This window comes from Rhinopithecus roxellana, chromosome 3 (genome assembly GCF_007565055.1).
Source record: "Rhinopithecus roxellana isolate Shanxi Qingling chromosome 3, ASM756505v1, whole genome shotgun sequence".
Taxonomy (NCBI): Eukaryota; Metazoa; Chordata; class Mammalia; order Primates; family Cercopithecidae; genus Rhinopithecus; species Rhinopithecus roxellana.
In genome coordinates this window covers 4,664,308-4,689,163 of record NC_044551.1, presented here as the reverse complement: position 1 = coordinate 4,689,163, position 24,856 = coordinate 4,664,308, and the positions used below count along the sequence as shown (strand labels likewise).

General features: G+C 35.3%; 1 protein-coding gene and 1 non-coding gene across 2 annotated transcripts in view; both read right to left on the bottom strand.

Annotated features, from left to right (window-relative positions):
• Positions 1-24,856, bottom strand: part of PDE4D (phosphodiesterase 4D) — a 1,457,192-nt gene that overhangs the window by 1,358,890 nt on the left and 73,446 nt on the right. The gene's annotated exons all lie outside the window — the stretch shown is intronic.
• LOC115896624 lies at positions 23,743-23,848 on the bottom strand. Its single transcript, XR_004056538.1, has one exon. It is a non-coding gene; the product is annotated as a U6 spliceosomal RNA (small nuclear RNA).

Below are 24,856 nucleotides of genomic sequence, written 5' to 3'. Positions count from 1 at the left end.
CTGCCCACCTCGGCCTCCCAAAGTGCTGGGATTACAGGTGTGAGCCACCATGCCCAGCCCATGTTGTTGATTTCCTAAACTCCAAGTCTGGTATATATGAGGAAAAAAGAAAACCCAGGGCACTCCAGGCTGGGCAACAGAACAAGGCCCTGTCTCAAGGAAAAGTAAAAAGGAGAGATACTCTATGTCAATACAAATAACATTGTTTTAAACAACATTACTCAACATATGAAACAAGTAAGTCATTATCATTCCTAGAGTAAGGAATCTAAATTGATTGAAACTCATGTGATACAGCAATTAATGTTTTTCTTTTGGCCCCAAGGCCCCAAGTCAGCCTGCCTTCTGCCTTCTCTCCATATTTCAGAGTATTCCTCCCTCTCTCTCTCTCTCTCTCTACACACACACACACACACACACACACACACACACACACCTAAAATTTTTAATTGTATTTAGCAGGAGGAATAGGGAAAGCTATGTATATTCCATCTTCCTGGAAGTCTCAATTCTTTAATAGGATAAACTATTAATGAATATAATTAAATTTAACTTTTGCAGAATAGAAATTATCTGAAAACATTACTAAGTCACTAATGGTAGCTTAAATAAAATGAGAGAGTAAGAAACAAACCAAGAAGAAGTACAAGCCAAAGTTATAGATATAATCTGAGGCAGGGAGAGCTATACCTCATGGCCTCAGGTTCATATAACCAGATGTCAGAGGCTGCTGGAACAAACCCTTAACACCTGATGCCTGAAAACAGGATGCGTCATGGGCCTTGAGAAGTTCCTTAACTCTTCATCAGTAAATAGCATCGTTGTGAGAGCTAAGCGAGTTGATAAACATAAATAATACATAGCATGGCCAGGCTCACATTAGGGCTCTATAAATGTTAATTATTAACTTACTAATTAAAAAATATGTTTATTATCTAAAATAAGGACTATCTGCGATAAAAATCTATCTGGTGTAATTCTTAGGCCACAAATCTCTAAGGCTTTGGAGGTCAATGTAGCAGAGGACATTGTGGTCATCATTACTGAACTTAACATGTGAAATACACTCTGCCTGTTGACAAGGACGTTTCAATCATTTCAGGCACCTGCTTAAGTTGATAGGCAGCATTGTCAACCTAATTTAGAAATAAATATTGAAAAAGAGATACATATAAGGTCAGGGGGAGCTAAGTCTACCCCTCCCTCTCACTCTACTTTGTTTCAGTAGCAGACTTCCCTGTCTATTAGACACTTTCTCCAAATATACAAGAAAGTACCTCAAAACCACACAAATCCAAAATCAAACTTCTTGTCCTTCCTGTGGAAATTTGCTCTTCCTTCTGGTTTCTCTATTTCAGTAAGGAAATCTTAATCTCCAAGGAGACCAAAACAGAAATTACAATAATCCTTTATTCACCATTCCTAAAAAGTCACTAAATATACTGATTCTATATCCACACTACTTTAAATTTATTCCTGCCTCTCCCCACTGTCATTTCTGTAGTATACCAACTATGATGGCTGAAATCTATGAAATCTTTACCAAGAATTATTCTAAATGATAAGAAATTTATGAAAGGAACAAGAGTTTATTTCAATAGATAATAGATATCATTCAGGACAGTTTCAACATGACCAAACCTTTTTTAAAAAATTAAGCAAAAGAAATGAAAAATAATAGAAAAATTAAGAATAAGAAAAGAAGAGACCGAGCATGGTGGCTCAATCTTGTAATCCCAACACTTTGGGAGGCCGAGGCAGACAGATGGCTTGAGCCCAGGAATTTGAGACTAGCCTGGGCAACAGCAAAACCCTGTCTCTACAAAAACATACAAAATTAGCCAGTCCTGTTGGTGCACGCCTGTAGTCCCAGCTACCCAGGAGGCTGAGGTGGGAGGATTGCTTGAGTCTGGGAGGTTGAGTCTACAGTGAGCCGTGATTATACCACTGCACTCCAGGCTGGCCAACAGGAAAAAAGGAAAGAAAAAAAAAATGAGAGATACTGTATTTCAGTAGCAATAACATTGTTTTAAACAACATTACTCAACATATGAAACAAGTAAATCATTATCATTCCTAGTGTATAGAATCTAAATGAATTGAAATTCATGTGATATAGCAATTAATCTTTAAAGAACAAGAGAGAAATAAACCTATATATATATTCCTCAAAATGAGCTCTATTTGTCAGGCAAGACTATTCAGGGGAAAAAAGGATTATATGGTAAAAAAAAAAAAAAAAAAAAAAAATCTGGAATATGCTACATTTGATCAATGAAGATTGAAGAGTACATCAGCATATTGTAGATTGGAAGTCCTATGGCAACTTCTTTAATTTGGTCTAATATGAAGATTCCAAGGTTTCAGTGACAGTGAAAACATTCTTTTTCCTCTAAGTGCCTTTCATAGAAATAATGAGAAGCTGTAGCTTAGAAACCACATGGAGTCCATCATCATTAAAAATTTGATTTCAAATAAAACAAATAAAATTTCTTATTACTATGTTCTCTGTGTCTACGTCCTCTTGTCTTCTTTCTTTTATAAAGACACGTTTTGTTGGATTTGGGGCCCAGCTGGATAATCCAGGATTATTCCATTTGGAGATCCTCAACTTAATTACATCTTCAAAGATCAGTTTCCCAACTAAATTCACATTCACAGGTTCCAAGGGTTAAGAGATAGGTATATGCTTTTGGAGGCTGCAGTTCAATCCACCACATATGAGTTACTTGGAAGTATGATATTTAGTGTCCAGATATCTGGGGACTTTCCAGGCATCTTTCTGCTACTGATTTATAACTTAATTCCACTGTGGTTTGAGTACATATTTTGAAATCCTTTTAAATGTACTGAGATATATTGTATGGCCTAAAATATGTATTGGTAAATGTTTCATGCACATTTGAAAAGAATGTATATTCTGCTGTTGTCGGGTGGAATGTTCTAAAATGTGGATGCAGTTATTTCATTGCTTTTCAAGTCTCTATATCTTTACTGATTTTCTGTCTACTTATTCTACCAATTACTGAGAGGGGTGGTAAAATTTCTGACTATAATTATGAGCAGTATCTACTATATTACCATGTTTTCTAATATGATCTCCATCTTATACCCCCAGGTTCATTAATATCTACATAGATACATGCTTCCTAATGCATAATCTCCCTATTCTATTAGAAGTCTTGCCCATCTTTTGTCTTATTTTGTCATAGATATTTTTTCATAAATTTTGGTTAATATATAGGAGATAGTTGACTATAAAAAACTCAATTTCAGGTTTCACTCATACTTTGAAACTCAAAATATACTGTTTTTGTTATGTTGTAAATTATGTTCTTAGTTTCATGAACTGTCTGCTCCTGATCATTTGATGTAATTCTGCATACAATCAAAGCCACTTAGAAATTTTGTGAGAGGTACTAAATGCTCTACTGCAAAGTTTTGGGCATTAAGTAATTTAAAAGAAATAAAAAAATGGTAACATTTTCCCCAAATATGTTAGCAAATTCAAGAAGCAGATTATATTAATTACAATTACTGTGAAGTTACATACACATCATGAACTCAAATTTCTTCTTATGAGGCTTAATGCAGCTTAACACTTCACCTCATGGGAGTTACAATATAGAAAGAACACATTAAAAAATTGAGTTGATTGCTCTATATCACAGCAGGGCCTGTAAAATGTGTGAGGTCTCCCAAGGTGGCCACATTCTTTGATAAATTCATCTGTGGGCTGCTGTTATATTTGAGGGAGGCTCATGAACTACCATCTGCAGAAAAGAGAAAGGAACATGAGGACTGCGTGTTATTTCCTACACACTGAGTCAAGCTCACTACTGGGAAAACAAAAAAAAACTGTCCCGTATTCAGCCAGTTCTGAGAAACCAGCTGAATGAATACAGTGTGGTCACATCTCAACATTAAAATACACAGAATCATCCACTCTAGGAAGCACAGTGAATGGAAAGATGACACAAGATCCAACTAATTAATATGGTGAAACTGCAATTTGTCATAGGAGACAAATTTCTGTTAAAATTGTCATGCAAAATAGCTAAATAGTACACTTTGGGAACTTGATCATTATTTCTACATCTATTTAGCACTCACCTTGTTTTAGGTAACTATGCCTGGTAGTATAAAGAGCTAGTAATGTTTTACCTGATCTCAAGGAAATTAAAAATTAATGTTAAAAATGCATAATCATTAAAATAAGGTAGCCTATATTTCTGCTATTATTATGTCTACCAATAATAGAGTTATCTTCTGGGTAAAAAGTCCCTGAGACAGTCTCTTACCTAGGTGTGGAAACTCCCAGGAAGTTGCACTTTTTAGGAACACATTCTTTGATCACCAGACTTCTTCCCAAAATAGTCAATGCCTGTAGGTCTTAACTGTAACACTAAAGCCCTAATTCAGATACAAATGCAGTATATGAAAAAGAAGGGTGTTGCCTGCTTTTAGCTAAAAGTTTAGGATGACAGTGGTGTACTCTGCCATGAGCTGCATCACAGAAAAGAGCCCCCGATGATATTTCTTTTTTTCAGGACAACTAAGGCAACAGAACATTGTCCCATCACTGTCATTGTTTTTGCACCTACAGAGACCCACTGATGAAAGAGCTGTTTCTTCTGGGTCCAGACCAGACAGATGTACCTGATGATCCTTTTCCAATATTAGATACTCAAATAGTGAGAATCTGTAACACTTTGTTCACCTTTTATCCCCACTTTAAAATAGAGAACAGCTAGAGGCTTGTGACTTATTCTCATGTTAGAAGCCCTCTTATCTGACATAATGAGGATAGGTAGTTGGCCAGTTTGTTAAATGAATATATTAAAGTCAAGAATCTTCAGAAATAATACCTCAAGCATTCTTTATAAATGTAAACATTTAAATGCACATAGTTGGCTACTCTTTTGATGTAGAGCCAAGGCCTTTGCTTTGAGTTTGAATCTCTTAGATTTCTAAGCTGTCTTACATCAAAAACATCCATTATGCATCATCTATGACTTACAGTATTTCTTTGTAATTGAGAAGTTAAGGCACTCGAGAAGCAGTCTGAGTTAAGAATCATTCACATTTCCTCCCAATCTTTTATGATTGGCTCACCTACACCTAATTCTATGGTAATATTTTTAGCATATTTACTAGCCTTCTATTTAGTTTTCATATAAACACTTCTCTTCACTTATATGTTACATCAGTCTACATAGTAATTATATGATATAATATAATAGCAAGTACAACAGTCATTAACAGATTTGGGACTCTTGGCAAACATGCACCGCCACAAAGGGGACCTGAAGTACAAAGGTGTACTAAACGGTAGCTGTCTAGAATGTCATAGACATTGGTGTGCAGACTTGAGAGAGGACATAATGTCTGCTAAGGCACTCTGCTGAAAAATATATAGAATAAGGATTCTGCTGTTGCTTCTTGAGCATGTAACTTTGTGTAAAGTCCTGATTATTTAGAAAAGAACAAATAAAAAAATAACCTGCCTAATGCTCTCCATTACAACTAGAAAATAACCTTAATCCAAATACACAGATATGAATAAAAAATTACAGAGAAGAAAAACAACAAATCTGTTTGGGAGTTGAAGAATTTTTAAAAAATGAAATTTCAGAAAAATCAAGACAGCAAAAGAAGGTTAGCAGAGGAAGACTTCTACCCTAAGAAGAAAAGCTATGTATGAATATAAAACTACTAAAGTGAAAACAAAGAGATACTACCTTGCCAACCTCAGCTCCCTGCTACAAGTTCATGGAGTGATGTGGTGCCCACAAGTTCCCAAATTCATCAAAGATGGATTGCAATAAAATGACCTTGAGAATTCCTTTCGGGTCTATTTGTACAAACCTTGGCATGTGAGTGGCAGTTTCAACAAAAAACCAGCAGATCACGTGACTGGGTTTGCATGCTTATAAAACTGTTTCAAATGCAATCACCAGATTTCGAGATTTGAAAAGCATTCTAAAATGTTTCATAGTGCACAAGTAAAAGGGACAGGAACATTTCAATGTTTCTGAGCAAATACAGAGCTTTAAGAAAATAGCTGGTATCAGTGAAGACATTTTAATTGGACAACTTCAGGCAAACAGGACGCCCATTTAACACTACACGTTCTCATATCCTTCACCATGAATTCAGGCATAGCTATCTTCAATCTGTCACAACAACCTGGGAAACATGATAATTCTTATAAGTGCCACAAAAAAACTATTTAAGAAATAGCAGAATTTGTCTGTTTCCTTAGTGAGAGAGGAGATTGATACATACCCTGGAAGAAGCTGTAAAGTAATACCATTCCCATGAAATACAACAAGCTATTGTAGATACTTAAGTAGTATTGTCTAAAGAAAAACAACATTCTTAAAGACCATTTTTGACAACAATGAAAGCAACTCATGACCACTTTTTTCTTACATTTGATCTCCATCGATATTTGTACTCCAAAGATAGACAGACATTTGTTTACATAAAATAAAACATCATAAATTACCAACTAGAGTAAGATGTGTGTCAGAATAGCTGCAAACGACACTTTTGCAAAAACCACAGATAATATAATGTGGCCGCTAAGAGATTCGTCACTGGCTATTTTTGAAACTCCAGCCCTTTACACCAACTACCATTATAGCTATTTAAGCATGAAATGTTTGTCCTCATTTTTATTCATATGTTTTATGGACCATTTACTGTTAGCTAGAAAAATGGTTTAAAAGGTAATTCAGTTTACAGCTGAGGAAAAATAAGCCTCTGAAACAATCTCGGAATATTGACTTAGTGTCAGATAGGTAGGAATGAACTTAAATTCAATGTGAAATTGGGGTAAAAGGTGACTTTTTAACGATTAACTTTAAAAGAAATAAATGAGAAGAGTAGCTTGTTAATGTTTCTCTTTTTGTTTCCCCCTTAATAGAAAACACCTTAGCCACAAAGGGATGCGAACTTCCTGCAAAGTTTTCATTGTTCAAAAATAACTTCAAGTGTGAAAGGTATGGCTTCAACACAGGATTAACTACTGTTGGCCTCTGCCACACAACACACTGTAAAGACTATGAAAGACTAGATTAGTGAAGAATAGGACAATCATGCCTTCCATAAGACATATTTTATTTCCCAGTAAAAACAAAACTTAATTATAATCGAAAAGTCTTTAATGCTTACTGTGTGTCCACGGCACTACTCTAGACAGCACAGAGGGATACAAAAATGGTAAAACCTAGCTTGTGGCCTCCATGAACTTAAGGTCTAGAGGGAAGAGAAATGCCTGAATAACTTCAGCACAAAGCAGTGTATAAAACAGGATACAAATATACAAAATGCACCTTCTGCCGGAAAATGCAGTTCCCCTAGCTGTCAGTTGGGTTGAGGTGCCATGAGAATAAACTCCACCCTCGTATTGCTGTGTAGGAGAGGCGCCCCCTTCAGGCCTTAGAGCACCATAGATTGCCTCTTGCAAGTACGTGTTTCCTCTACTGCGGGGAGGCTCTTCAAAGAATTAAAATTCTTATTTACCCTGTGTTCCTAGCACTTAGTTTAGTTTCTTGTACATAAGAAGTAATCAGTAAATGTAAAATGAAGAATTAATAAATTCCCTCCATCTGGAATCCTCTGCCTCCTTTTCTCTACACGTGCCTATTTACATTTCTAAATGTAAAAGTCCTACCCAGCTCAAATGCCACTTCTTCCTTATGGCAATATCCAGTCGTGCCTCACAATTCCCATCCTTGGCAGAAATATTGTTTATACTTTCTCTGGACTTTATAGTTTATATCCCTAAAATTTCTACAACTTTGAAATGGCTGAATCTTTAAATCAACAGTTGTCACTAGCTCTCCTTTGATACAATCCCCTAATATTGTATTTGATTATTGCTATTTGTGTACATTTGTTTTTATGTGTAAGCTCCTAGAGGGAGGTACCTGATGCTAACATGCCATTTATGATGCCACCAGCATTTTAAAGGAGCATCCATTTGTTGGTTCAACAAGAACTTCTTTAGCATCAATATTGTACCTAGAGCTAAATAAAATATTGATTTAATTAAATCGTATTTCTGGAAGTGATTGAAAGATTCCATGGAACAGAGGTCTTCTTAACCTCCACAGACTTTTGTCTGTTCTAACAATGTGCTGTGTTTGTGCAAGGATTATCATCACCTAGGGCTATTTTGAGACTAACTACTGCAAGCATTTTTCCCCCTCAAATCTGCAAGCATTGTTTCCCTCAGATTCATCTTCTTCTTGGATAATGTCACAGATGAAATATGCTGATGAACTTACATCAAATACTTAGAGGAAGAGGTTAAATGATTATTTGCCCCATCGTGATGGTCAGCTTCTAGCTTTGACCACCAAACCTCTGCTATACATTTATGAGTCTTCCTAAACCTCTAATTTAGGTTTCTAAAATCAAAATGCAAATGTCCTCTTCACCCCCAGAAAAGTTTGACATCTTTTTGTTTGGTCTTTCCATCTCTATAAATAACAAAATAAAACAAAACAAAAATAAAATGAAGAATGCATTAAATGCACAGCTTTTAGCTCACTGCTGGGCACATAGGAAAGATGGGGCTAAAAATAGTTAACTAGTGATATGTGTGCAAAAAGATTTTTTAACTATAAATAATATTATAACTGGATATTTTATTTCACAGACAACTGTCATGTAGTCAGAGACTTCAAAATGCAACTCTCATAGCTGGTATTTTATGTGCTTTCAGTTTGAGGTTTCTCATTTACAATGAATCATTTATATTTTCTCTAAAAACATAAAGCATTTTTGTTATTTTCAATCACATCAAATTGATTCTATTCTTGACATGATGACCATAATTGCAACAAGAACATCAATGATCATAATGGGATATGAGTATTTCACTTCAGCACTTCATATTCACCAAATCATGTCATGTGTGTACCTTAAATTTCTGAGAATTCATTTTTCAGAATCATCTTATAGATCGCTATTTTTCATACTAAACTAAACTGCTGATTCACCTACAAGAAAACACAGAAGGAACATGTATAACTATATCTGAGTTAACAGCTGCTGTGCCTACTAAAATCTTCCCCGTCTCACATTGAGAACACCATCACTACATTTTTGCAGCTAAAAGAAGGTTGTTCTAAATGCAGATAATCTAAGAATCAGTCATCTTACATTCATGTCTTTCCCCAGAGTGGTTTAAAGAAAAATGCTTTAGAAAAATGTTTATAACATTTAAATTTGTTAGTTGCTGGAAACACTAAGTCTAAAGTAGGCTGTTTCTAGAATTCCTTAAATATCACCCCCCTCAAAAAAATAACAGAATGCAAAGTCCAGTATGTCTGATTTAAATGTACCTACAGGAGTTCAAAATAAGCATGATATTTGGCCCTAACTGGTAAAAAGTTCTGGCGTAAATTTTAGACAATTTGGGTGATTCTATAAATCATGAAAATCTCTCACCATCTGTCTCTTCTAATTTCACCATTCTTAACTTCTGTTCTGTTTCTCTCATCACAGTCCCAAAGTAAAGAGTCTGTTTTGAAGGTTATCAACTCTTTCCCCACCCCTGTAGAGGAGACTTCCCAACTGCTAAAATAGCAATAAAAAATAACTTGCCTACCAATTACTGAGATGGTTATAGAATCTCTGATTGGATCATCCTCTGGTTAAATGTTTAAAGCTCAGTTAAAATGCAAATTAACAGTAGACAATGTAGCAATTATGGCAAGAGTGGGACAAGAGAAAAAGTTTCATCCAAGAATGTAAATTTTTGAAACTATAATTAAATATGCAATTTGTTCCGTTTCATTGAAATTTTTATGGCATGGAAATGTACCAGGAAACCCCAACTAAAATAGTGTCAGATTAGTATTTCTAGTCTGGTCAAAAAGAATCACCTTAGAGACACTGCAATTTTGACAGCCCATCTTTTATCTCATGTCACTGAATTGATTTTTCCTAAATTGTTAAATTGGGTGGGTTAATGTGAAATTCCCTTTTGGGGAAAGATGAAGTAATTTATTGATGAGGATGAAACTTTCTAGATATGTCAAGATATGATTGCTGCATCACAGAGAGGCTGGCACTCATATGTGTGAGTAGGAATAGTGTCTCCACTAGTGGCTTGAGTAAAATCTATACATGCGTATGGAACATATGTGGATTCCATCTGACCAGCCATTCATGTAACAGTTGCCAGTGTGGGAATGGGTTGAGAAGAGGTGAAATTAGAACAATAAAAGATCAAAAGTAATAAGAATATAACAGAAAGCACAAAGCACTAAAGGAGGAATCATCTGAGAAGTAAATGATTATAAATCATAACAGAATGGAGATTGATTTACATTCTGAAGATCTCAAGGAAACAAAATGTATAAGGAACAAAAAAATAATGTTTGGTAAAATTAAGAACTGACACATCTAATAAGAAATGACTATAGAAGAGCAGAGAATTAGTGGTTTTTTCATATGGAATAACCCATACTTGAAAAAAATTATACATTAATTTGAAAAAATACATATAGAATAACAAAGAGGAGGCTGGGAGTGGTGGCTCACACCTGTAATCCAAACACTTTAGCAGGCCAAGGTGGGCGGATTGCTTGAGCTCAGGAGTTTGAGACCAGCCTGGGCAACATAGTGAAACCCCATTTCTACTAAAAATACAAAAAGTTAGCTGTGCATGGTGGCACACACCTGTGGTCCCAGCTACTCAGGAGGCTGAGTTGGGAGAATCACCTGAGCCTGGGGAAATGGAGGCTGCAGTGAGCGGTGATTGCACCACTGCACTGCAGCCTGGGCAATTGGAGTGAGACCCTGTCTCAAAAATAAAAATAATAATAATAAATAGGAGAGTATATAGACATAGAAGAAGCAAAGGCATAATGATTTTTAAAAATACTCTTTCCCCTAATGTATTTGTAACTCCCCATAAAAGGGTCACAAGCCAATAATACAAATAGACAAATAGTAAGTGCTGTAACACTAAGGAGGAGACCTGAATATTTTCTAAAGAACAAAATGTTCTGCACTGTCTCAAAGGAATGTGAGGTAGCATCAAAAATTGTTAGAATCTTTTTTCTGGGTTTCCTGTTTATCCAAAGAGCAACATCTTTAATGAGCAATGACCTGGACACTGATTCAACATCTTGACATGGACACAAACCATCTTGACATTGCCAACCTCCATTATAGACTGATAATATTGGTTCCAATCTTGGACATTTTCAGGAAATGAGAAAACAAGCTAACCATCTGCCTTCCTTTAGTTGTAGTTTTAAAGCAAGGATACTCCAAAAATAAAAGTCAACTCTATGCCACAGATTAAATATCAAACTATGAATGACATTTGCTATTCAGGTAATAAAAGTGTAAGATTCCACTTGCCCATAGGGTTCTTCGAACAAAATAATAAAAATGCCAAAAAATTCAATTTAAAAAAGAACTCCACTGAAGAAAATTTTACTTTTCTAAATTAAAAATCAAATATATAATTAAAAGCTTAATAGCTAAATGCAAAAAAAAAATACCTATTACAATATAATGAACAAATATAACATTTTTAGAGAAAAGATGATGCTGATCATTAAGAAAATCCTAAAAACCCTAAAAGACAAAGGCCTGAAAAGACAGGTTTTAATATTTCAAACTCACTAGTAATCCAAGAGATGCAAACTAAAACAACGAGATTCTATTTATAAAAAACAAAATTAAAAAAAAAAAAAAAAAAAACATGTAAGGCTAGCAAGTGGGCAGTGAGACAAGCATACTTGAATAGAATACAGTGGGAATTTCTTTTTGAAAAATAAATTGAGAAAAGCCTTTGACCTGGCAGTTTCACTTCTGGGAATCTATCCTAAGCAAACAATCCAAAGTGTAAATAAAAATGTATGCACACAGGTGTTCCTAATAATTTGTATATAATATGGGAAAATGACTACAAGAATCAGGATATATAATTCGTATAATACACATAATACAGACACATTATACAGACTTTTTTGTTACATAGGTAAACATTCCTGTTAAGTAGAAAAGTAGGGTTCAACATTTTAGATATGATGTCAAACTCTGTGTGTGTGCACGTGTTTGTTTATGTTCATACCCACAAGTACATATTGAAAACTATATTTTGAAATAACTATCTCTATAAAGATAGACGTTATTTTTCTTAATAGAAAAACACATTATTTAAAGAATAAAATGTTTACTGTTTTCCGATAATATCATGCAGCCAAAACAAAGTATCCTTTTGGATTTACTCAATTTGGTTTATAATAACTGAGGATTATGAGAGAATCCAGAGGGTCTAGGCATGGCTAAAGCCTATCTTCACTGTATACACACTATTCATTTTAACGAAGTTGAAAGCCAAACATTTCAAGACATCGAATAACACTTAAGACTTAGATCCATTTGGTATGTTAAATACAAATTGTTCTTTTGTACTTAGCTCTGCCAAGAATCTTTATTGATTAACTTGTAAACCTTAAGAGAAAATGGTATACATCTGAAACGACATAAAATACACTTCTTGCCAAAGATCCTACAATCCTTCCAAACAAGTCTAATTCTACTGAATGTTTAAATTAATTCTATCAAACATTCATAACTTTTGCTGTGAATAGTTACTATCCAATTCTAATTCTAGAGTTTGCAGATTTAATAACAAAAAGTATATGTAAAATATTTTATTCCTAAAATGTAGACGTGTTTCTAATTAGATGAACAGGTCCTCTCCCCATTCCCCAACAAAAGATATTGCAAAGACTAGTACTGTCAATGAATTGAGTAATACCATTTATTGATACCAGTAAAAACAAAAAGCTTTAATTACTCTCAATTCTGAGACTAGTTTCCATAATCATGGTGTTGTTGGAACATATGACTTAATTTTGAACTATCTTCTCTCTATTATGACATGGTTCAAAATGATAACAGGTCCTTGTTTGATCATATATATTGGAAAACTCTAAAGTTTCCTTATGAAATATTTATTTTCAAGAGTGTAAATTCCTTTTTTTTTTTTTTTTTTTTGAGACGGCGTTTCACTCTTTCACCCAGGTTGGAGTGAAGTGTCATGATCTCGGCTCGCTGAAACCTCTGCCCCCCAGGTTCAAGCAATTCTCCTGCCTCAGCCTCCCCTTATCAGAAAAAAAAAAAAAAAAAAAAAAAAAAAAAAAAAAACTGATGGACTATTTCATAAGCCATCCCTGTTGAAGAGTGATTAGAAGGATTCCTGAACACTGACTACCAATTTACTTAAAATACTTAAAAAGATGTAACCTGGCAGGGCGCAGTGGCTCACGCCTGTAATCCCAACACTTTGGGAGGCGGATCACGAGGTCAGGAGATCGAGACCATCCTGGCTAACACGGTGAAACCCCGTCTCTACTAAAAGTACAAAAAATTAGCCGAGCCTGGTAGCAGGTGCCTGTAGTCCGAGCTACCTGGGAGGCTGAGGGAGAAGAATCGCTTGAACCTGGGAGGCGGAGCTTGCAGTGAGCCGAAATGGTGCCATTGCACTCCAGCCTGGGCAACAGACCCAGACTCTGTCTCAAAAAAAAAAAAAAAAAAAAAAAAAAAGATGTAACCCACATCCTTAAGATACAGAACATTTCCATCTCCCTAGAAAGTTCTTTCATCTCTCTTTCTGGTCAGTCATCCGTCTCAGAGGCAATCACCTTTCTCTAACCTTAGTTTTGTTCTACAACTTTCTAGAAATGGAATCATACCAGATGTATTCCCTTTTTGTCTCGATTCCTTCACTCAGCGTTTCGTCTTTGAGAGTCACTCATTTAGTTGCAGGTATCAGTAGTTCATTCATTTTTGTTGCTGAGTAATATTCCATTGTATAACTGTGACAAAATTTGTTTACTGATTCTCCTTTTGATTAATATGTGGGTTTATGAATATATGGGTTTATGAATATTTTAGCAAGTATTTATGTATAATATAATTTTTTATGTGTAACATAAAATTTGCTTCTGGGTAAATAATAGGAGTGGAATTGCTGGGTCAAGTGTAGGTGAAAGTAACATTTTATTATCTGCAAAACATTTTTTCAAAGTAGTTACAACATTTAATTTTCCTATCAACAAGTATAAGAGTTCAGTGGTTCTAACTCCTCACCAGTATTTGGTGTTTTCAACCTTTTTAATTTTGTCCATTCCAGTGGGTGTGTGGTGGTATCTCTTTGTGGTTGTAAATGCGTTTCTCTGAAGCCGAAAGATGTGGAGCACTCTTTACTGTGTTCATTGGCCATTTGTATATTTACTTTTATAAAGTGTCCTTTGAAATGCTTTGCTCATTTTTATTGAGCTATTTTCTTTGGTCCTTATCTTATTAATGTAGATGTGCTTTATGTGATATTGATTGAAGTCCTTTGTCAGATATGTTTTACAAATATCTTTATCCTGTTAGTTGCTTCCTTACTCATTTACTTAATTATGTCTTTTGATGAGCAGTCTAATTTACCAATTTTGAGGGTTATTATGTTCTGAATCCTGGCATGTTCGGTTCTTGAAGTATCAGAGTTTTACCCTTTGCTTTTAGGTCTCCAATCCATCTTGAATTAATTTTTGTCTGAGGTGTGAACTTAGAGAATGAAAATTTATTTTTTCCAATATGGATATCAATTTATTCCAATTTCATTTGTAAATAAGACTCTCCATTCCTTTATTTAATTGCTTCGGTGTCTTGAAAAAAATCAATTTACTGTATAAATGTGGGTCTATTTCCGGACTCTTTTATTTCTGTCATTTATTTGTGTATCCTTATGTCAAAACCTCATAATCTTTAGTACAACTGTATTTTTATAGGAAATGTAGAGTCAGGTAGAATTGCTATACTTTTTCAAGATTATTCTGACTATTCTACCTTCTTTACTCTCCCATATAAATTTTAGAATAAGCTTGTCAATTCCTATAAAATAAAAGCCACTGTGATGAAGATTAAGATAAATTTGAACATATAGATTAGTTCAGGGAAAATTAATATCCTAAATTGTTATTGAGTCTTCTGGTCAATGAGCAAAGTGCATCTCTCCACTTATTTAAGTCTTAAATTTCTCTTGGTAAATTATAGTCTTCAGTGTAAGAATTGTGCACATATTTCATTAAATTTACTACCAAGTATTTTCTATTTTCTGGCATTATTATAAATGAAATTTTTAAATATTTAGTTTTAATTGTCCATTGTATTTATAAACATGATTAAATTTGTATTGACTGAGATACTGATACCTTTCTAAACTCATTTATTAGTTTAAGTCCCTTTTTTGGAAGCTATTCCTTATGGTTATTTAAGTACCTATTTATGTCATCCATGAATAAAATCTGCTTTACTTCTTGCTCTGCAAACTGTATGCGTTTTAATTATTCTTCTTGCACTGTTGCTAAGACCTTCAGTAAAATGTTGAATAGAGATGTGAGAACAGACATTACTACCTTGTTCCCAATCTTATAGGAAGAGCAGTCTTTCATCTGTAATTATGATGTGAGCTGTTGGGCTTTTATGTAGATGGCTTTTATCAAATATTCCTACAGATGACTCTTTGCTAGGATGGGAGTAGGCGCTGTCCTGTGCACTGTAGGATGTTTAGCAGCAACTCTGGCTTCTACCAACTAGATGGCAGTAGCACCCTTCCTCTAGCTGTGACAATGTCTCCAGACATTTCCTAATGTCCCTATGGTCAAAGTTGCCCCCATTTGAGAACCACTAAGCTAAACTGAGGCAGTAAGTCAGGCACAAGCACAGGAGATTACAGCTAACATCATCAGGCAGCTGCCTGAATGGGGACTTGCATTTTCTGAGCTGCAGACTGACCTGCTTGGTTCGCCTATTTCTTTAGATCCCCTTGCCTCTTAAAAGGCTATCTTAGTCCACCTGGGCTACTGTAAACAAAATGCCACAAACACGGTGGCTTATAAACAGTAGTAATTTATTTCTCACAATTCTGGAGACTGGGAAGTCCAAGATCAAGGAACCAGCAAATCTGAGAAGCTTCCTCATAGATGGCACCTTCTCATGGTGTCCTCACATGGTGGAAGAGTTAACTGAGATCCCTACGGCCTCTTTTATAAGAGCAACAGTCCTATTCATGAGAATCACCTAAACACCCCCTAGAGCCCTCAACTCCTAATACAATCACCTTGGAGGTGAGGACTTCAACACATGAATTTTGGAGGGACACAAACATTCAGACCATAGGAGAGGCTCTGACCCATTCTTCTGGGTGCAATGCTCACATAAAATAGGAACATTCAGACTCAGGACACTGAAGATACTGCAATAGCAACCTGGAGAGGAAGTATTCTTGGGCCTCTAGGCTTTCGATAGATGTCAGAGATGGCACAGAATGACAGCAGCCTAGTCTTCATCTCCTTTATTTGTTTTGTTTTTCCTGTACAATTAGAGACAATGTCTCGAGGTACTTTCTTATCTCCAATGCAGCTATTATTCAAAAAAAAAAATGACTGGGTAAGCCTGCTTCTTAAAAGAGCCATGTTTTTACACACATACGCATGCACACACACTTTCTTTCTAATAAGTACCATAAGTGCTTTTCAATTGTAATAAAATTTGACAAAGTTGGCATATTTGAATTGTACAATGAGTCAATGTTTTCCAATCTCCTTCCCTCATGCTATTGCAAAAGACACACGCACGCATATGTTTATTGCAGCACTTTTCACAACTTGCAAAGATTTGGAACCAACCCAAATGCCCATCAGTATTAGACTGGATAAAGAAAATATGGCATATATACCATGGAATACTACGCCACCATAAAAAAGAATTTCATGTCCTTTGCAGGGACATGTATGAAACTGGAAACCATCATTCTCAGCAAACTAACACAGCAACAGAAAACCAAACACCACATGTTCTCAGTCATAAGTGGGAGTTGAACAGTGAGAACATATGGGCACAGGGAGGGGAACATCACACACCAGGGACTGTCGGGAGGTGGGGGGCAAGGGGAGGGATGGCATTAGGAGAAATACCTAATGTAAATGATGGGTTGATGGGTGCAGCAAACCACCATGGCACGTGTATACCTATGTAACAAGCCTGCACGTTCTGCGTACGTATCCCAGAACTTAAAGTACAATTTTAAAAAAGGTTTATTTGTATATTGAATGAACTTTGAATATTGGAAAAATGTACATGCTCCTCTTTTTCAAATATTTTTGGTATTAATAAAATTCAAAATAATTTAAAAGCAACTTCTCTCATCAAGTATTTTCAAAATTCATAGATACTAAATTTACCCTTCTTGGGGAAGGTTTGCCAGGTTTTATAACATTAGAACAGGCTTGTAATGAGGAGCCTAGGCAAAAACAGAAATATAAAGTAATGAAAGCTACAAATATGGAGAAATATTAATCACTGGATAATTTTCTAAGATCTACTATGAATAGAGCTGCTTAATAACAGAAGGGAGAAAATACTATGAAATTTAAACTGTTTCAAGAAATAAGCATTTATATGGAAATCAGTATATCAAGAAGTATGTTATGGTTACCAAATATGCTATAAATCTGGACATCATCTCAATTTCATCACCAAAAACTTTTTAACTCAATCTTCTGATGAAATTTCTTTCATTTCATTTTATTAAACATTCTATCCAATTGTATAATAAAAACACAGTTCCAATTACTGAAATACACTTTATAATAAAATTGCTGGTATTATTCTATAACCAAAGGTTAATAGGTTCACCTCCAAATAAAAAGACAAAGTGTTTTTATTCATAAATGAGAATTTCTATTCCCAGCCACTTATACAGGAAGTGCCAATAAGATTTCATTGTGGAAATTTTAACACAATATAACTTCTATGCATGCTTAATTTAGCACAGCCAAAGAAGAAACATCTTCAAGATGTTCCAAGTGTGAGGCCCACTCCAATTGCAGATGACTCATGTTTATGGATGTGATTAATAAACTGCTAGTGCAGTCAGCTGTAGAGTAGAATTTTTAGCTGGTTCAAATGTACATTCAAAATAATGTACTTCTAAATTATCAAATTCTTTTTGTACTTTCATTCCAGATAATCCCTCTACTTGAGCAAAAACTATGAATTCATCATCATTTTGCTGTGATTTATATATAGTTTGACAATTCTTTTTTATCTTACTTTAAATCAACAAGCATCTGTGAGAAAAATTTTTAAAAAAAGATTACAGGAAAAAATTCCAATTAACTTATCAGGTACAGAAAATTTATTTGCATTAAGCATGTTATTTTTCCTCAATCTCTCCTGTTTATGACTAACTGCATACCATTCAACTAATATAAAAGTGTTTACTAAAAGATCAGAGAAGCTATCCACCTTCACAGCCATTTGGAAGAGAAAAAAATCTTTCTACTCTTTCCAAAATGGGTTATAAACACATCCCTAGAGCAATTTCAAACAAATATATTCCTCTGCAATTTGATTCTGAAAAAATTGTATACCAATGAAAATTACACACAGAGAATACTTAAATCATGACTATGGAACAACAATTACTACATCTGGATACACAATTAGGCAACTAATTATTTCAAAAATGTAATCGTGCACACAAATAGATACTCACTAATTTCCCTCCCACTCTAATCCCTTAACTTCCTCCTGTGTTTTTCACATCAATTTTAGCTCTCCTATCACTTTTTTCTCTATTAAGAACAATTTGTTAAATGGTTTTTTATCTTCCACTAATATATGCAATTCAATTATGTTTTCCTGTCAATGTATCCATCAGTGAGGATGATTAGCATCCATTATCTGACCCTTCATTTTCTATATGACCTTTGTAAAATCAGTGGCATAAAAGAAATTCTTGTTTCTTTGGTTTGTGTCAGCAGTAACAAGAGAAACATGCCAAATATAAGACATTAGGAATATATTACAGTAAATTCAAACACAGTGCAATTTCCGTTATATTTCAACAGTCACCATGGAACTTTTAAGTCTCTGTTTCACTTATTCTTTTGAGACATTCTTACCTCAAAAAACAAAAAAAAGGAAGAAAGGAAACAATTGAAAATTCATACTTCAATATTAACTACAGGATTGTGTCTTCATTCCAAGTAGAGTCAGAGATTTAAAAATTAAATGATTAGCACATAAGCTCTAAATAAAAGTAAAATTGGGTTTTCTTCAACCTTCTAATAGGAATTTCAGGTTCAAAATAGCTTCTGGCTAACATCATATAATGCTGCTGTTACCAACTTGTCACTAAAACCGTTGAAGACAGCCTTTAAAACCAGAACTAACGGATAATCAATTCCATAATCTATAAGAGAAAGATAGGTTCTAACTTTGAAATCCTAAAGGGAATTTAGTTATTCAATGGCATACCCAGCTTTCACTTCCGATTGACTGGCTTGTAGACATAGAAAACTAAGAACATATCCTTCTTTTGTTTTTTCCTTCATCTTTTAAGTTCAAGGGTACATGTGCAGGATGTGCAGGTTTGTTACATAAGTAAACATGTGCCATGGTGGTTGCTGCACAGATCATCTCACCACCTAGGTATTAAGCCTACCACATATTACCTACTCTTCCTGATACCATCCCTTCCCACAAACCATCCCACCCCTACAAGTCCCAGTGTGTGGTGTTCCCCCATGTGTCCATGTGTTCTCATCATACAGTTCCCACTTATAAGTAAGAACATGTGGTGTTTGGTTTTCCATTCCTGCATTAGTTTGCTGAGGATAGTGGCTTCCAACTCCAACCATGTCGCTGCAAAGGACATGAACTCGACCTTTTTAATGGCTGCATAGTATTCCATGGTGTATATGTACCACATTTTCTTTATCCAGTCTATCATTGGTGGGCATTTAGGTTGATTCCATGTCTTTGCTTTTGTAAATAGTGCTGCAGTGAACATACACATGCATGTATCTTTATAATAGAATGATTTATATTCCTTTGGGTGTATACCCAGTAATGGGATTGCTGGGTCAAATAGTATTTCTGCCTCAAGGTCTTCAAGGAATTGCCACACTGTCTTCCAAAATGGTTGAACTAATTTACACTCCAACAGTGTAAAAGCATTCCTTTTTCTCTACAACCTTACCAGTATCTGTTGTTTTTTGATTTTTAATCACAGCTGTCCTGACTGGTGTGAGATAATATCTCATTGTGGTTTTGATTTGCATTTCGCTAATGATGTGATGGGCTTTTTTTCAGACGCTTGTTTGCTGCATGAATGTTTTCTTCTGCAAAGTGTCTGTTCATGTCCTTTGCCCACTTTTTAATTGGGTCATTGGTTTATTTCTTGTAAATCTGTTTAAGTTCTGGATATTAGACTTTTGTCAGACGGCCAGATTGCAAAAATTTTCTCCTATTCTGTAGGTTGTCTGTTCACTCTGATAGTTTTTTTTTCTTTTTCTGTGCAGGGGCTCTTTAGTTTAATTAGATCCCATTTGTCAATTTTTGCTTTTGTTGCAATTGTTTTTGGCATTTTCATCATGAAATCTTTGCCTGTACCTATATCCTGAATGGTAATGCCTAGATTTTCTTCTAGGGTTTTTATGGTCTTAGGTTTTACATTTAAGTCTTTAATTCAACCTGAGTTAATTTTTATATATGGTGTAAGGAAGGGGTCAAATTTCAGTTTTTTGCATATGACTAGCCCATTCTCCCAGCACCATTTATTAAGTAGGGAATCCTTTTTCTCATTGCTTGTTTCTGTCAGATTTGTCAAGGATCAGATGTTGTAGGTGTGTGGTATTATTTCTGAGTTCTCTATTCTCTTCCATTGGTCTATGTGTCTGTTCTTTTGTTTTTCTTTCTTTCTTGTTTCTTTTTTTTTTTTTTTTTTTTTTTTTTGAGGTGGAGTCTCACTCTGTTGCCCAGGCTGGAGTGCGGTGGCATGATCTCAGCTCTGCAACCTCTGCCTCCCAGGTTCAAGCAATTCTTCCGGCTCAGCCTCCTGAGTAGCAGAGATTACAGGCGCATGCCACCACACCTGGCTAATTTTTGTATTTTTAGTAGAGATGGGGTTTCACCATGTTGGTCAGGCTGGTCTCAAGCTCCTGACCTCGTGATCTGCCTGCCTTCGCCTCCCAAAGTGCTGAGATTACAGGCATGAGCCACCGCGCCTAGCCCTCTGTGTCTGTTCTTATACCAATACCATGCTGTTTTGGCTACTGTAGCCTTGTAGTATATTTTGAAGTCAGGTAGCATGATGCCTCCAGCTTTGTTCTTTTTGCTTAGGCTTGTCTTGGCAATTTGGGCTCTTTTTTGGTTGCAAACGAATTTTAAAATAGTTTTTTCTAATTCTGTGAAGAACGTCAACGGTAGTTTCATGGGAATAGCATTGAATATATAAATTACTTTATTCAGTATGACCATTTTCACAATATTGATTCTTCCCATCCATGAGCATGAAATGTTGCTCCATTTGTGTTATCTCTGATTTCTTTGAGCACTGGCTTGTAGTTCTCCTTGAAGAGGTCCTTCACTTACCTTGTTAGCTGTATTCCTATTTTATTCTTTCTGTAGTAATTGTGAATGGGAGTTCATTCATGATTTGGCTCTCTGCTTACCTGTTGTTGGTGTATAGGAATGCCAGCAATTTTTGCACATTGATTTTGTATCCTGACTGCTGAAGTTGCTTATCAGATTAAGAAGCTTTTGGGCTGAAACTATCGGTTTTCTAGATATAAGATCATGTCATCTGCAAACAAAGATAATTGGACTTCCTCTCTTCCTATTTATTTCTATCTCTTGCCTGATTGCCCTGGCCAGAATACTATGTTGAATAGGAGTGGTGACAGAGGACATCCTTGTTTTGTGCCCATTCAATATGATATTGGCTGTGGGTTTGTCATATATGGCTCTTATTATTTTGAGGTATGTTCATTCAATATCTAGTTTATTGAGAGTCTTTAACATGAATGGATGCTGAACTTTATCAAAGGCCTTTTCTGCATCTATTGAGATAATCATGTGGTTTTGTCTTTAGTTTTTTATATGATAAATAACATTTATTGATTTGCATATGTTGATACAACCTTGCATCCCAGAGATGAAGCCAAGTTAATCATAGTTGATAAGCTTTTTGATGTGCTGCTGGATTTGTTTTGTCAGTATTTTATTGAGGACTTTTGCATCAATGTTCATCAAGAATATTGGCCTGAAGTTTTCTTTTTTTGTTATATATCTGCCAGGTTTTGGTATCAGGATGATGCCGGCCTCATAGAATGAGGGGTCCTTCCTATTCAATTTTTTGGAATAGTTTCAGCAGAAAGAGTACTAGCTCTTCTTTGTACCTCTGGTAGAATTCAGCCGTGAATCCTTCTAGTCCTGGGCTTTTTTTGGTTAGTAGATTACTTACTACTGTCTCAATTTCAGAACTTGTTATTGATCTGTTCAGGGATTCAATTTCTTCCTGGTTCAGTCCTGGGAAGATACATGTGTCCAGGAATTTACCCATTTCTTCTAGTTTTTCTAATATATGTACCTAGAGGTGTTTAAAGTATTCTCTGATGGTTATTTGAATTTCTGTGGAGTCAGTGGTGATATCCCCCTTATCATTCCTAATTGCGTTTATTTGATCCTTCTCTTTTATTCTTTTTCAGTCTTGCTAGCAGTCTATTTATTAATTTTTCAAAACAACAGCTCCTGGATTTGTTGACACTTTGAAGGATTTTTTGTGTCTCTATCTCCTTCAATTCAACATTGATCTTGGTTATTCTTGTCTTCTGCTAGCTTAGGGTTTTGTTTGCTCTTGATTCTCTAGTTCCTTTAGTTGTGATGTTAGATTGTTAATTTGAAATATTTCCAGCTTTTTGATGTGGGAATTTAGTGCTATAAATTTCTACTTATTTTTTTTTTTGAAATGGGTCTCACTCTGTCACCCAGGCTGGAGTGCAGTGGCGCAATCTCGCTCACTCCAACCTCCGCCTCCCAGGTCCAAGAGATTGTCCTGCCTCAGGCTCCCAAGTAGTTGGGACTACAGGCGCATGCCACACACCCAGGTGCTTTTTGTATTTTTAGTAGAGACAGGGTTTAACCATGTTGGCCAGGCTGGCCTCGAACTCCTGACCTCAAATGATCTGCTCCCTTTGGCCTCCCAAAGTGCTGGGATTACAGGCATGAACCACTGTGCCCAGCCTAAATTTCCTTCTTAACACCACTTTAGCTACAGCCCAGAGATTCTGGTATGTTGTCTCTGTATTCTCATCAGTTTCAAAGAACTTCTTGATTTCTACCTTAATTTCATTATTTACCCAAGAGTCATTCAAGAGCAGGTTGTTCAATTGCCATGTAATTCTGTGGTTATGTCTGGATTTCTTAATCTTGAGTTCTAATTTGATTGTGCTGTGATCTGACAGACTGTTATGATTTCAGTTCTTTTGCATTTGCTGAGGCATGTTTTACTTCTGGTTGTGATTAATTTTAGAGTCAGTGCTGTATGGCAATGAAAGAATGTATATTCCGTTGTTTTTAGTGGAGAATTTTTCGTGGAGACACTATAGATATGTATCAGGTCTGCTTGATCCAGAGCTGAGTTCAGGTTCTGAATATCTTTGTTAATTTTCTGTCTCAATGATCTGTCTGATATTGTCAGTGAGGTGTTAAAATTTTCTACTATTATTGTGTGGGAGTCTGTCTCTTTGTAGGTCTCTAAGAACTTGCTTTATGAATCTGGGTGCTCCTGCATGGGGTACATATATATTTAGGATAGTTATTTCTTCTTGTTGATTCGAACCCTTTACTATTACGTAAAAAAATATGGAACGTTTCAGGAACTTGCATGTAATCCTGGTGTGGGGCCATGCTAATGTTCTTTGCATTGTTCCAATTTTAGTATATGTGCTGCCAAAGCAAGCACTCCTTCTTTTCTTTACTGGATAAAAGGGACCCAGAGTTCTTGGTTTGGGGAATTTTACTTAGAGGCAAATGCTCTTTCTTCCACCACTCCAGCATTTTTAAGAAAAAAAGTGAGCAGAAAGTAGGGGAGAGAGGCCCGTAATGCCACATGTTCCAAAAGGCTTAGTCTGCAGAAGTAGACCCTTTGGATGATGAAATGGGGAGAAAAGGTGAACAGAGCACAGAGAAGCAATCCTGATAGGTTGGGAATTACAGATGCCATGTATAACTTCTTATGGTATCAAAGAATCAGGCTGCAGAAGCTGAAAGATCAAAAGCTAACTGAGAGGAGATACTTTAAATAAAAATTACCAGAAAATGGTCATTGAAATGGCAACTAAACCCAACAATGTTCATTAAACTGTAAACTGGATGTTGAAGTTTTCACCACCATTGTAATAGAAAAAGAGCTGGACCAAAAAACTTCAATTTGGGTATCTTTGTGGCTTTACTTAAAATTGTGTAAAATATATATATATATTATAAAACACATAGATAATATATAATATATTATATATTTATTACATATTATATATTTAATATATATTATATATTTATTATATATTATATATTTAATGTATATATTATATATTATAAAACAAATATATATATATTTGATTCTCTAGTTATTTTAGTTGGGAGAGATATAGATATAGATATAGATACACACACACACACAAAAAAAAAAAAAAACACAGAACAGGGGAAAGAGAACAGTGCTCCAAAAATTCAGAACAAACCTCTGAAAAATGTTTACTGCAGAATTCAAAAGAAAAACTTGGAAGACTACTTGGTATCCTTAATAAAGAACCAAGAGATTGGCCTCTATGGAAAGAAAACAGGATGAAATGAAGAGGATTCCAGGCGGGTTAAACAAGGCAATGGACAATGGGTAAAATGAAAAGGGAGAGAGAATTTTTTTAAAGGATGATTACACAGAAACTAAAAGCAAAGTAGAATAATTAATTGA